This window comes from Myotis nattereri (genome assembly GCF_964212035.1).
Source record: "Myotis nattereri genome assembly, chromosome: 6".
In the NCBI taxonomy this organism is placed as follows: Eukaryota; Metazoa; Chordata; class Mammalia; order Chiroptera; family Vespertilionidae; genus Myotis; species Myotis nattereri.
In genome coordinates this window covers 75,448,764-75,460,785 of record NC_138081.1, presented here as the reverse complement: position 1 = coordinate 75,460,785, position 12,022 = coordinate 75,448,764, and the positions used below count along the sequence as shown (strand labels likewise).

General features: G+C 42.8%; 1 protein-coding gene across 1 annotated transcript in view; it reads right to left on the bottom strand.

The window, feature by feature from the left end:
• IL20RA (interleukin 20 receptor subunit alpha) overlaps nucleotides 1-9,365 on the bottom strand; it is a 32,342-nt gene extending 22,977 nt beyond the window's left edge. The window contains exon 1 of the mRNA XM_081094571.1: nucleotides 9,139-9,365. The gene's annotated coding sequence lies outside the window, so the exon portion shown is untranslated. The remainder of the gene's footprint in view (nucleotides 1-9,138) is intronic.
• Between the last annotated feature and the right edge of the window lie 2,657 nt (nucleotides 9,366-12,022).

Genomic DNA, 12,022 nt, shown 5'->3' with positions numbered 1-12,022 from the left:
CCAATCAGGGCTGGCCGGGGGGAGAGGCCATGGAAGGTTGGCTGTGGGAGCGCACTGACCACCAGGGGGCAGGTCCTGCATTGAACGTCTGCCCTCTGGTGGTCAGTGTGCATCATAGCTACCGGCCTGCTGTTTGGTCATCCAGTTGTCCTGTCACAACAGTCACTTAGGCTTTTCTATATATAGATGTATTAACCTGTCTGAGACTAAAAGCTCCATGAAGAAAGAGACCTTGTTTTCTTGTTCATCTGAATGCCTAGAACAGTTCCTGAAATGTATGAATGAGTGATATTGTATAAATGAATGAATGGCATTGTATGAATGAATGAACAAAAAGTGCTCAAAATAAGATTATTTTAAAATCATATTGTATCAAGTTATATTTTAACTTTTAAAAACTCAGAATTGATGCATGGGGTATGAAGGTAATTCTTTTCCATTAAATCTGATCATTCACCTCAAACACCTCATTTCCTTATATCATTTGCTCCTGAACTGCATGTGATATTCTATTTTGTGCTTAAAGCTATGAGCCAATTTTTAAAATAACAAGATAGAGCATTTAGTAGGTAGCTTAGTGGACCTTTTACAACCTATATATTTTAATCTAAAATGGAGAAGGAGGGCTGGCTTGGAATTATATGGATAGGTAGCCATAGTATGAATAGAATTGTTGTTGGAGCAAGAGTGAGGATTTTGCAGGAAAGGTACCCCTCAGAGAAATAGAGGCAGGAGGAGCCAAACTAAAAGGGGTTTTAATAGCTAAAGCTGGAACAATTTGAGCAGCAGATATAATTGTATTGGATTATAACTCAAAGAATAAAGTAAATGTTAATGAGTCCTTATTGACACATTTAAACAATCAAATAGATAAATATGTGGGGGAGAAGTTAACAGCTTTTCCTGGCAACAGAATTCCAATTAATATGGAGAAGGAAAGAGGGAAATAAAAAAAAAATCACCATTACTCATAATAGTTAGTGCAGTCAACGTTCACTGGTGGATAATAAAATTAGTGGGTATAAATAAGTTTGAAGAGAAACAAGATATCTGTATGATCTCAAAGTATTTTCTCACGGGGAGAACCAAGATGGCGGCATAGGTTAACGCCGGAGTTTGCTGCTTTGAACAACTACTTCAAAAGTGAAACTAAAAGACGGAGGGACATCACCCAGAACCACTGGAACGCTGGCTGAGTGGAAGTCCTACAACTAGGAGGAAAGAGAAACGCATACGGACACGCAGAGGAGGCGCAGCGCTGAAGTCAAATTCTGAGGTGCGGAGTGCGCGGAGCGGGCTGGCGGCGGAGGGCGCGGGTGGCGTTTTCAATCGGGAGTCGCAGACTCTGAGCTCCAGATCCGGGCGAGTCTTTAGGGACCCAGACTCAAACGGGAGAAGCGCGACTGTCTGGTTTCAGTCAGAGCGAGTGCAGCTTTCTCTCCGAGGTTTGCAGCGGGTGCTGGGACTCAGAGAGGCAGAGCCCCTGGGGACAGGACTGAGAGCCGCCATTACTGCTCTCTCCGGCCCACCCTGTTGATCCTGTGCGACCCGCCCCGCCCAAGCCCTGCACAGAGGCATTTGCCGGATAGCCTCAGGCAAAGGCTAGATTAGCACCTCCCTAGAGGACAGAAGTTCTCTCACTGCTGACACAGCTGATTCTCATAGCCACTTGGCCTGGAGGTCAAACCCTCCCTGGAATTAGCTACAACAATCAAGATTTAACTATAAAACCACAAACAAAGACCACTAGGGGGTGCACCAAGGAAGCATAACAAAATGCGGAGACAAAGAAACAGGACAAAATTGTCAATGGAAGATCTAGAGTTCAGAACCACACTTTTAAGGTCTCTCAAGAACTGTTTAGAAGCCGCCGATAAACTTAATGAGATCTACAAGAAAACTAATGAGACCCTCGATGTTATATTGGGGAACCAACTAGAAATTAAGCATACACTGACTGAAATAAAGAATATTATACAGACTCCCGACAGCAGAACAGAGGAGCGCAAGAATCAAGTCAAAGATTTGAAACGCGAGGAAGCAAAAAACACCCAACCGGAAAAGCAAAATGAAAAAAGAATCCAAAAATGCGAGGATAGTGTAAGGAGCCTCTGGGACAGCTTCAAGCGTACCAACATCAGAATTATAGGGGTGCCAGAAGATGAGAGAGAGCAAGATATTGAAAACCTATTTGAAGAAATAATGACAGAAAACTTCCCTCACCTGGTGAAAGAAATGGACTTACAGGTCCAAGAAGCGCGGAGAACCCCAAACAAAAGGAATCCAAAGAGGACCACACCAAGACACATCATAATTAAAATGCCAAGAGCAAAAGATAAAGAGAGAATCTTAAAAACAGCAAGAGAAAGAAACTCAGTTACCTACAAGGGAATACCCATACGACTGTCAGCTGATTTCTCAACAGAAACTTTGCAGGCCAGAAGGGAGTGGCAAGAAATATTCAAAGGGATGAACACCAAGAACCTACAACCAAGATTACTTTATCCAGCAAAGCTATCATTCAGAATTGAAGGTCAGATAAAGAGCTTCACAGATAAGGAAAAGCTAAAGGAGTTCATCACCACCAAACCAGGATTATATGAAATGCTGAAAGGTATCCTTTAAGAAGAGGAAGAGGAAGAAAAAGGTAAAGATACAAATTATGAACAACAAATATGCATCTATCAACAAGTGAATCTAAGAATCAAGTGAATAAATAATCCGATGAACAGAATGAACTGTTGATTATAATAGAATCAGGGACATAGAAAGGGAATGGACTGACTATTCTTCGGGGGGAAAGGGGTGTGGGAGATGCGGGAAGAGACTGGACAAAAATCGTGCACCTATGGATGAGGACAGTGGGTGGGGAGTGAGGGCGGAGGGTGGGGTGGGAACTGGGAGGAGGGGAGTTATGGGGGGGAAAAAAGAGGAACAAATGTAATAATCTGAACAATAAAGATTTAATTAAAAAAAAAAAAGTATTTTCTCACAAGGTATTTATTAATCACAAAGTGGAAAATATGAACTCTACAGTGAGAAACCCTCCAGACACCACCTTAATTAACCAAGTGATCAAGGTTAATATCACCAGTAAAAATCACATGTTGATATCATAAATGCTTTGGTATGCTGCACTGGGAAAGACAACATAATATGGATGGTATTCTTGTTCAAAAGAAATAACCTCACTCTGATCACGAGGAAACGTCAAACCCAAATTGAGGGACATTCTAAGGAAAAGGTGACTAGATTTCTTCAAAAGTGTCAAGGACCTGGAAGCAAAGAAAGGCTGAGGAACTGTCGCAGATGGGAGGAGACGAAGGAGGCATGACAATTAATGTAATGTGGGATCCTGGAGTGGATCCTGGAACAGAAAAGGGGCATTGGTTGGAAAATTGGTGAAATTCATGCAAGGTCCACAGTTCAGTAAATATATTAAACCACTGTTAATTTGCTGGTTCTGAACATTGTACAATGGTTACATAAGATGTGGAAATTGGAGGAAACTAGGTGAGTGATTTATGGGAACTTTATACTATTTCTGTAACTTTTCTGTAAGACTCAAATTAGTTCAAATACGAAGTTTAAAAAATAATTTTTAAAAAGTTTAATTAGTTAAACTGGAATCATATGTGTATATTAAGTATGTCCTAGAATAATGTCTCAGTAAAATAAAATATCCAATGCTGCTGTTTTTAATATCAAAGAAGAGACAGGTCAACAAATACCCTCACTGTGTTTATTATAGTATATTAGCTTAAATAAGCATAAGTGTAGTAGTAATATTTAAACTGTATTCTAAAGCTCCAAAACTAAAGGTAGGTTCAGTTGTTCATAGACAAAAAAAAACTCTATATTTTTTCCCTCTTTGGGGATTTCGGAAAGATTTGGAAATTTTGTTCAAAGTCAACTGTATTTACATACCCAACATAGGAGCACTTAAATATATAAAGCAAATATTAGGAGACATAAAGGGAGAAATTAACAGCAACACAATATTAGTAGGGGACTTTAATACTCCACTCACATCAATGGATTTATCATCCAGACAGAAAAATCAATAAAGAAACATGAGCCTTAAACAATACATTAGAACACATACATTTAACAGCTGTGTACAGAGCATTCCATCCAAAAGCAGCAGAATGCACATTTTCTCAAGTGCACATGGGACCTTCTCCAGGACAGATCATATAGATTAGGCCATAGAACAAGTCTCAATAAATTTAGGAGGATTGAAATAATCTCAAGCATCGTTCTTGAGACTTTTATTCAACATATCATTGGAAAGCCTAGCCACAACAATTGGACAGAAAAAGAAATAACAAGCTTCCAAACTGGACAGGAAGAAGTAAAATTTATTATTTGTGGATGACATGATTTTATAGATAGAAAACCCTAAAGGATCCATCAAAAAAGAAAAAAACACAAAAAACTGTTAGAACCAAACAACAAAGTTGCAGGGTACAAAATTAATATTCAAAATTTATACACTAACAATGAACTAGCAGAAAGAGAAACTAGGGAAACAATCCATTCCCAATTGGATCAAACCTAGGAATAAATTTAACCAAGGAAGTAAAAGAGCTGTACACTGAAAATTATAAGAAATCAAAGAAAGAAATTAAAGAGGACACAAATAAATGGAAAGCTATTCCATGCTAATGGCATAGAAGAATTAATATTGTTTAAATGTCATGTTACTCAAAGCAATCTACAGATTCAATGCAATCCCTATCAAAATCATAATGGCGCCGAAACCGGTTTGGCTCAGTGGATGGAGCGTCGGCCTGCGGACTGAGAGGTCCCAGGTTCGATTCCGGTCAAGGGCATGTACCTGGGTTGCGGGCACATCCCCAGTGGGGGATGTGCAGGAGGCAGCTGATCGATGTTTCTCTCTCATCGATGTTTCTAACTCTATCTCTCTCCCTTCCTCTCTGTGAAAAATCAATAAAATATATTAAAAAAAATCATAATGGCATTTTTCAGAAAAATAGAATAAACAAATCTAAAATTTGTATGCAACCACAAAAGATCCCAAATAGCCAAAGCAATCTTGAAAAAGAAGAACAAGGCTGAAGGTATCATTCTTCCTGATTTCAAACTATATTACAAAGCTATAATAATCAAAATAGTATGGCATTTGGCATAAAAACAGACTCTAGATCAGCGGTTCTCAATCTGTGGGTCACGGCCCCTTTGCAGGTCGAACAACCCTTTCACAGGGGTCGCATAAGACCATCAGAAAGCACATATATAATTACATATTGTTTTTGTGATTAATCACTATGCTTTAATTATGTTCAATTTGTAGCAATGAAAATACATCCTGCATATCAGATATTTACATTACAATTCATAACAGTAGCAAAATTACAGTTATGAAGTAGCAATGAAAATAATTTTTATGGTTGGGGGTCACCACAACATGAGGAACTGTATTAAAGGGTCGCAGCATTAGAAAGGTTGAGAACCACTGCTCTAGATCAACTAGAGGCCCGGTGCACGAAATTCATGCACTTGTGGAGGAGGGGCCCCTCAGCCCAGCCAGCATCCTCTTGCAGTCCGGGAGCCCCTGACTGATTGCTCTGCCGGCCAGTGGCCTGGACCTCCCTCTGCAGGGCGATCATGGGGTAATGGCGGGGCCCCCAAGCAATCGCATAGCACCTGCCTTGGCTGGCCTGGTGCTAGTGGATGTCATAACGTGGTCGTCCAGACGGTTGTTCCACTGTTCGGCTGTTCATCGGCTGTTCAGTCAATTTGCATATTACACTTTTATTATTATAGATGGAACAGAATGAAGAGCCCAGAAATAAACCCACACATATATGGTCAATTGTTTTATGACAAAGGAGTCAAGAACATACAATGGGGAAAGATAGCTTTTTTCAAGAAATGTTGAGAAAACTAGATAGCCACATGGAAAAGAATGAAACTGGTTCATTATCTTATGCCGCACACAAAAATTAACTCAAGTGGATTAAAGACTTGAATGTAACTTCTAGAAAAACACACAACGTGAGCTCTTTGACATCAATCTTGATGTTTTTTTTTGGACCTGACACTAAAGACAAGGGAAACATAAGTAAAACTAAACCAGTGGGACTACATCAAACTAAAAAAACCTTTGCACAACAAAGGAAATTATTAACAAAGTGAAAAGGCAACCTAAATGGGAGAAAATATTTGCAAATCAAATACCTGATAAGGGATTAATATAAAAAATATACAATAAACAACGCACACAATTCAATAACAAACAAACAAATGCAAAAAAATAAAACAAGCACACAGGTAGCAAAATCTCAGATATATGCCGAAGGAATTTCTTCACTGACACAGCTCCTCGGGCAATGGAAACTAAATGGAAAATAAACAAATGGGACTACATCAAAATAAAAAGCTTCTGCACAGCAAAAGAAACCATCAACAAAACAACAAGAAAACCCACTGCATGGGGGGAACATATTTGCCAATGATATCTCCGATAAAGGTTTAATCTCCAACATTTATAGGGAACTCATACAATTTAACAAAAGGAAGATAAACAACCCAATCAAAAAATGGGCAACGGACCTAATAGACACTTTTTGAAAGAGGACATTCAGAAAGCCAAGAGACATATGAAAACATGCTTAAAGTCACTAATCATCCGAGAGATGCAAATCAAAAGACAATGAGGTACCATCTCGCACCTGTCAGAATGGCTATCATCAACAAATCAACAAATGACAAATGCTGGTGAGGATGCGGAGAAAAAGGAACCCTCGTTCACTACTGGTGGGAATGCAAACTGGTGCAGCCACTGTGGAGAACAGTATGGAGTTTCCTCAAAAAACTAAAAATGGAACTCCCATTTGACCCAGTGATCCCACTTCTAGGAATATATCCCAAGAAACCAGAAACACCAATCAGAAAGGATATATGCACCGCTATGTTCATAGCAGCACAATTCACCATAGCTAAGATTTGGAAACAGCCTAAGTGCCCATCAGCAGATGAGTGGATTAGAAAACTGTGGCACATATACACAATGGAATACTATGCTGCTGTAAAAAGGAAGGAACTCCTACCATTTGCAACAGCATGGATGGAGCTGGAGAGCACTATGCTAAGTGAAATAAGTCAGTCAGAGAAAGATAAATATCACATGCTCTCATTCATTTGTGGATTATAATGAACAATATAAACCGATGAACAAAAACAGATGTAGAGACAGAGAAGCATCGATCAGATGCTCAAAACTCAGAGGGAAGGCAGGGGAGGGTGGGGGTGAGGGGGAAAGATCAACCAAAGGACTTGTATGCTTGCATATAAGCATAAGTGATGGATGTGGACAACAGGGGGTGAGGGTAAGGACAGGATTGGGGGGATGAGGGGACATTGGGGGGATAAGGACACATTTGTAATACCTTATTCAATAAAGGGAAAAAAATAAAAATAAAAAAAAAATAAAACAAGCAATCTGATTAAAAAATGGGCAGAGGATCTGAACATTTTTCCAAAGAAGACATACAATTGACCAACAGGCACATGAAAAGATGCTCAACCTCACTAATCATCATGGAAATGCTAATCAAAACCACAATGCAATAACACCTTCTATCTGTCAGAATGGTCATTATAAAAAAGACAAGAAATAACAATTGTTAATGAGGATGTAGAGAAAATGGAGCCCTCGTGCACTGTTGGTGGGAATGTAAATTGGTACAGCCACTATGGAAAACAGCACAAAAATTCTTCAAAAAATAAAAAAACAGAGTTACCATATAATCTAGCAACTCCACTTCTGGGTATTTATTCGAAAAGATATAAGTGCCCCTATGTTCATAGCAGAATTATTGACGATAGCCAAGATATGGTAACAACCTGTGTCCATTGATGGATAAAGAAGATGCAGGGTGTGTGTAATGGAATACTACTCGGCCATAAAAAAGAACGAAATCTTACTATTTGTAACAATCTGGATGGACCTTGAGGATATGCTAAGTGAAATATTGTATGATTTCACTTACATATGGAATTTTTAAAAGCAAAACAAATGAACAAACAAAACAAAACCGAACTCATAGATACAGAGAACAGACTGGTGGTTGCCAAAGGGAGGAGGGTTGGGGGGTGGGCGAAATGGATGAAGAGGATGGAGGTACGAACTTCTAGTTATAAAACAAGTCATGGGGATGAAATGTCCATCATGGGACTGTCATCAATAACACTGCAATAACGCTGTGTGGTGATAGACGGTAATAGACTTACGTGGTGATTATTTAGCAACGTATACAAATGTGGAATCATCATGTTGTACATCTAAAACTAATGTAACATTCTATGTTAATAAAAAGGGACACCCAGAAAAATAATTTTTTTCTCTCTACCAGAAATACAGAAGAAAAAAAGAAATGTTAGTGAATCATCTGGTTACTGGAGTCCAGCTGGTAGAGTTTAAACTTAAAAACAAAACCGGAAACACAAGGTAAGCTCTTCCCAGAAAATCAAAATGCACAGCATATCTCCTTTCATGGTCGTACCGGAAAAGGAAAAAATGACGTGCCCAGGAGAGTGGATCTTAACTTTAAAAACATTGCTTTTTTTCTAGACCCCGTTCCTTCGGATCAGACCCTTTCTGGGAGGTTTTTCTATTTTTCGTTTTCTTTTTCATTGTTTTTATTGGGGTGACATAAAGCGCAGACCACCTCTAGCTGCGGGGAGTTCCCTGTTTAAGCGCACAGGTCCCGCAGGTCCGGGGGGCCAAAGCGCGCAGTCCGCCCGGTACCGGCGCGGGCGCGGGGGGCGGGCGAGGGCGTTGCGCACGGTCACCGTCTCCGACTGCAAGTTATGAGCTGTGGTAACCGCACCGGCTTCCTCCACCCGACGGCAACCCCCGCCAGAGAAAGTGTGAAACGCGGCGTCGTGCAAACTGGACCCAGAACCAAGCCCGGGAGTGACGGCGGTGAGTTCCTCCCTGGGGCTCCCCGCGCAGACCGCGCGCCTCCCGCTCGGCTCCCGGAAAAGCAAAACCCGCGGGCGGGACAGCAAAGCCCCGCGGGCGGGAGCGCAAAACCCGCGGACGGGACGGACTCGACTGGGCCACGACCGGGTCTGGAGTCAGGCGGCGCCCGGGGGCCATGCACCTACCTGCGCGTCCCCACGGCGCGGCCGCGAGCAGCAGCAGCAGCGGCGGCAGCAGCAGCGCCTGGGCCGCGCGGCCGGGCGCCGGGGCCCTTCTGGCCGCCAGGTTCGCTGGGGTTCGGGAGCCCGACAGAGGCGGCGTGGCCGGGTCACATCTCTGCGGGCGGCCAGCAGCGTCGTACGTCCCCTCGGGCCGCAGCTGGCGGCCGCGCGGCTTCCCCTCTGCGCCCCGGGCCCGCGGCTCCGGCTGCGCCGGCGCTCCTGGAGGCCCAGCGCCCAGGGAGGCGGTGCCAGGTCCGCGCCCCACCCGCGTCCCGCCGCAGCCCGGAGCGGGATGCCAGGGAGAGGGCAGGGTCCAGGCGGTTCCTGGTCCCCAGCCACTCATTGTTAAAGTTCGGAGCGTGTGAGAGTTTATCTTCCCAGCCAGGGAGGCCAGGTAACACCTCACTCCAGCAAACTGGAGGCACGCACCGTGAAAAGTGATTCTGGGATGCCTCATGGTCACCTCCCTAAAACTTTTGAAATGTCAAAGATGGGTGCTGGAAGAAGAGTGAAATGGATTATTTATACTGTCAGGCACTCCGCCATGCATTGTCTTTTATTTCATTTAATCCTCGCCACTGCAATTAGGTATTGTCCCATTTTACAGATGAGGAGAGGGAGGCTCAGAAAGTGAGGTGTCAACCTGGATGAAGTCTCCCAAGTTCGTGAGCAGTGGCGTGGGTACTTCCAAACAGGCCTGATTCTAGGTCCCATGGTCTTTATAATGGGAGGGCAAGGGCAGGGGTTGCAATTAAGAAACGTGTTGAAATAGCATGAGCAAAACCTGAGAGCAGGCTCTGCTCCAGCTCTGAAAGGAGTTGTAAAGATTGGCCACATCCTGAAAGGAGAATAAACGATTTACTTCAGATGTGTTACATCTCTTTCCCTCACAAATACCTGTTTTCAGATGTACAAATAAAGAGAAATGAGCCTAAAATTCGATCAACTACTTTTATCTTAGAAAAAAAGAATCTTCAGTAATTGAAAAAAGATTTTATTTTTTTGTTGGGAGGGAGTGAGAGGTTGGTCGAGATTTTCAGAGTCCCCTAAATATACTACCGCCCCCTTCCCAGAAAGAATTGGAAACAGGATGAATCCAGGTCAGGTTGTCCCTTTGGCCAGGACTTGGCTTTGTGATGCAGAACCTAAGACTGCAAACTACATTTCTTGTCAGCGGGTCCTTTAGATTCCGCCAAATAGGGGCCCTGAAAGGGAGAGGAGGAGCTCAGAGACTTAAGCTTCCTATTTGCTGTTCTTGTCAGCAATATCCCACAGGGTCTGTATCCTGGCGGGAGCAGCTGCCAGTTTCCCGTTTCTTCCTGTGTAGCCAACATCAGCCTTGTTGCACTGCCTCAGAGACACCAGCGATGGCTGGCCGGGCCCCATTCCCAGAGGTCTGAGTTCCAGTTTCCTGGCCTCCTCTTCCAGGATGTAACCCCCTCGTCTTCCCTTTGTTCCTTCAGCCCTAGAACTGCTTTCTGTAATTACTCTGTGTCTCAGTTTCAGAATCCCCTTTTTACTTTTTTTTTTTTTTTTAGTTCTCCAACACCTGTTTAACCAATTCCTCATGGCAAATTCTTTGGTAAAGTAAATTGGTCTGTTTTCCTGGCTGGACTCTTACTGGTTCACTAAGACTGTAGGAAGGATTGAACGTCTTAGGAAAGACTCTAGGGGTTATTAGTACATCATCAGCATTGAAAGGGTTAGCTAGGTAGTTTAATTAGGCAGGTTTAGAACGTTTTAGGAATGAAAGGGTCCTATGGAAGAGGAATAAATAATAGAGACTGGAAGATACCAGGGTGTTTATCTGACTTGCGCGGAGGATAGAGAAATGGCATAGGCAAATAGAAATAGACCTGGCCTGTGCTATTAAGACAGCCATAAACCAAGGGGATCTTGGGCCTGAGACCATAAATTAGGCCAAAAGTAGCCCTGACCTGAGAAACTGGGAGGGCCATAAGATAAGGTTTTCTCTGCCAACACAACTGGGAGAGCTATAAGATAAATCGAAAGTGACTCCAACAAGATAAGGGGGAGAGAAGGTGTGGACACCACATGGGCTTTGAGCTTTAAAACGAATTCTGTCTAGCAGAATGACCAATAAGAAGAGGTCAGGTTTAGACAAAGAAGTGCAGCCTATTTAATGGCTCAAGACAAAGAAAGCAGCGGTCACCCTTCTCAGGGGCCCCTCTGTCTGTCCAGGAGGGACAGAGTCTTAGGTTTAGAATTAGGTTTTAGAGGTAGTGTCTGCTTGCAATGTTTCTGTACTTTTCACCTATCACCTTTCGTCCGTGGCTTCATTCTTCGAAACCATCGAGACAAAAAACCCGGGAATTCAGGTTGTTCCAGTTCAATTTTCACGTTTCAGCATTCTCTTGAGTTGCTGTTCTTACTAACTGTAAATTACATTAGTTTAGCTCCATCATTATCATTTTAAGTCTAGTGGATTAAATATGATTCATATTTGCCACAAATATGTTTTGGGCCAATTATTATTTGGTATCTAAGCTTTAGGACCTGTCTGCATTTCTGTTCAAACATGAATAGTTCACGGCCCTAAAGGGGTTAAAGCAGACATATGCATGGCCCTTCATCCCTTCTCCCTGACCCTTCTTAACTTGAGTAGTAACCGTTCGCTGTTCCCTCCCGCTGGGAAGTGGAAGTGGGTAGGGTAGCTGGGACTTGGAGTTCTTTCCCCATAAGTGGGCTACCCCTTGCTTCCGAGCCAGTAGTCTTCTGTGTGTTCCTCCTTCCCTCTGTCCCTTGGTCCTCAGGTTCCCCTTTCACTTGGCAGACAGCAGTCAGAATTTCACGGGTCTCATTCTTGTTAAACTCACCACTCTGCACT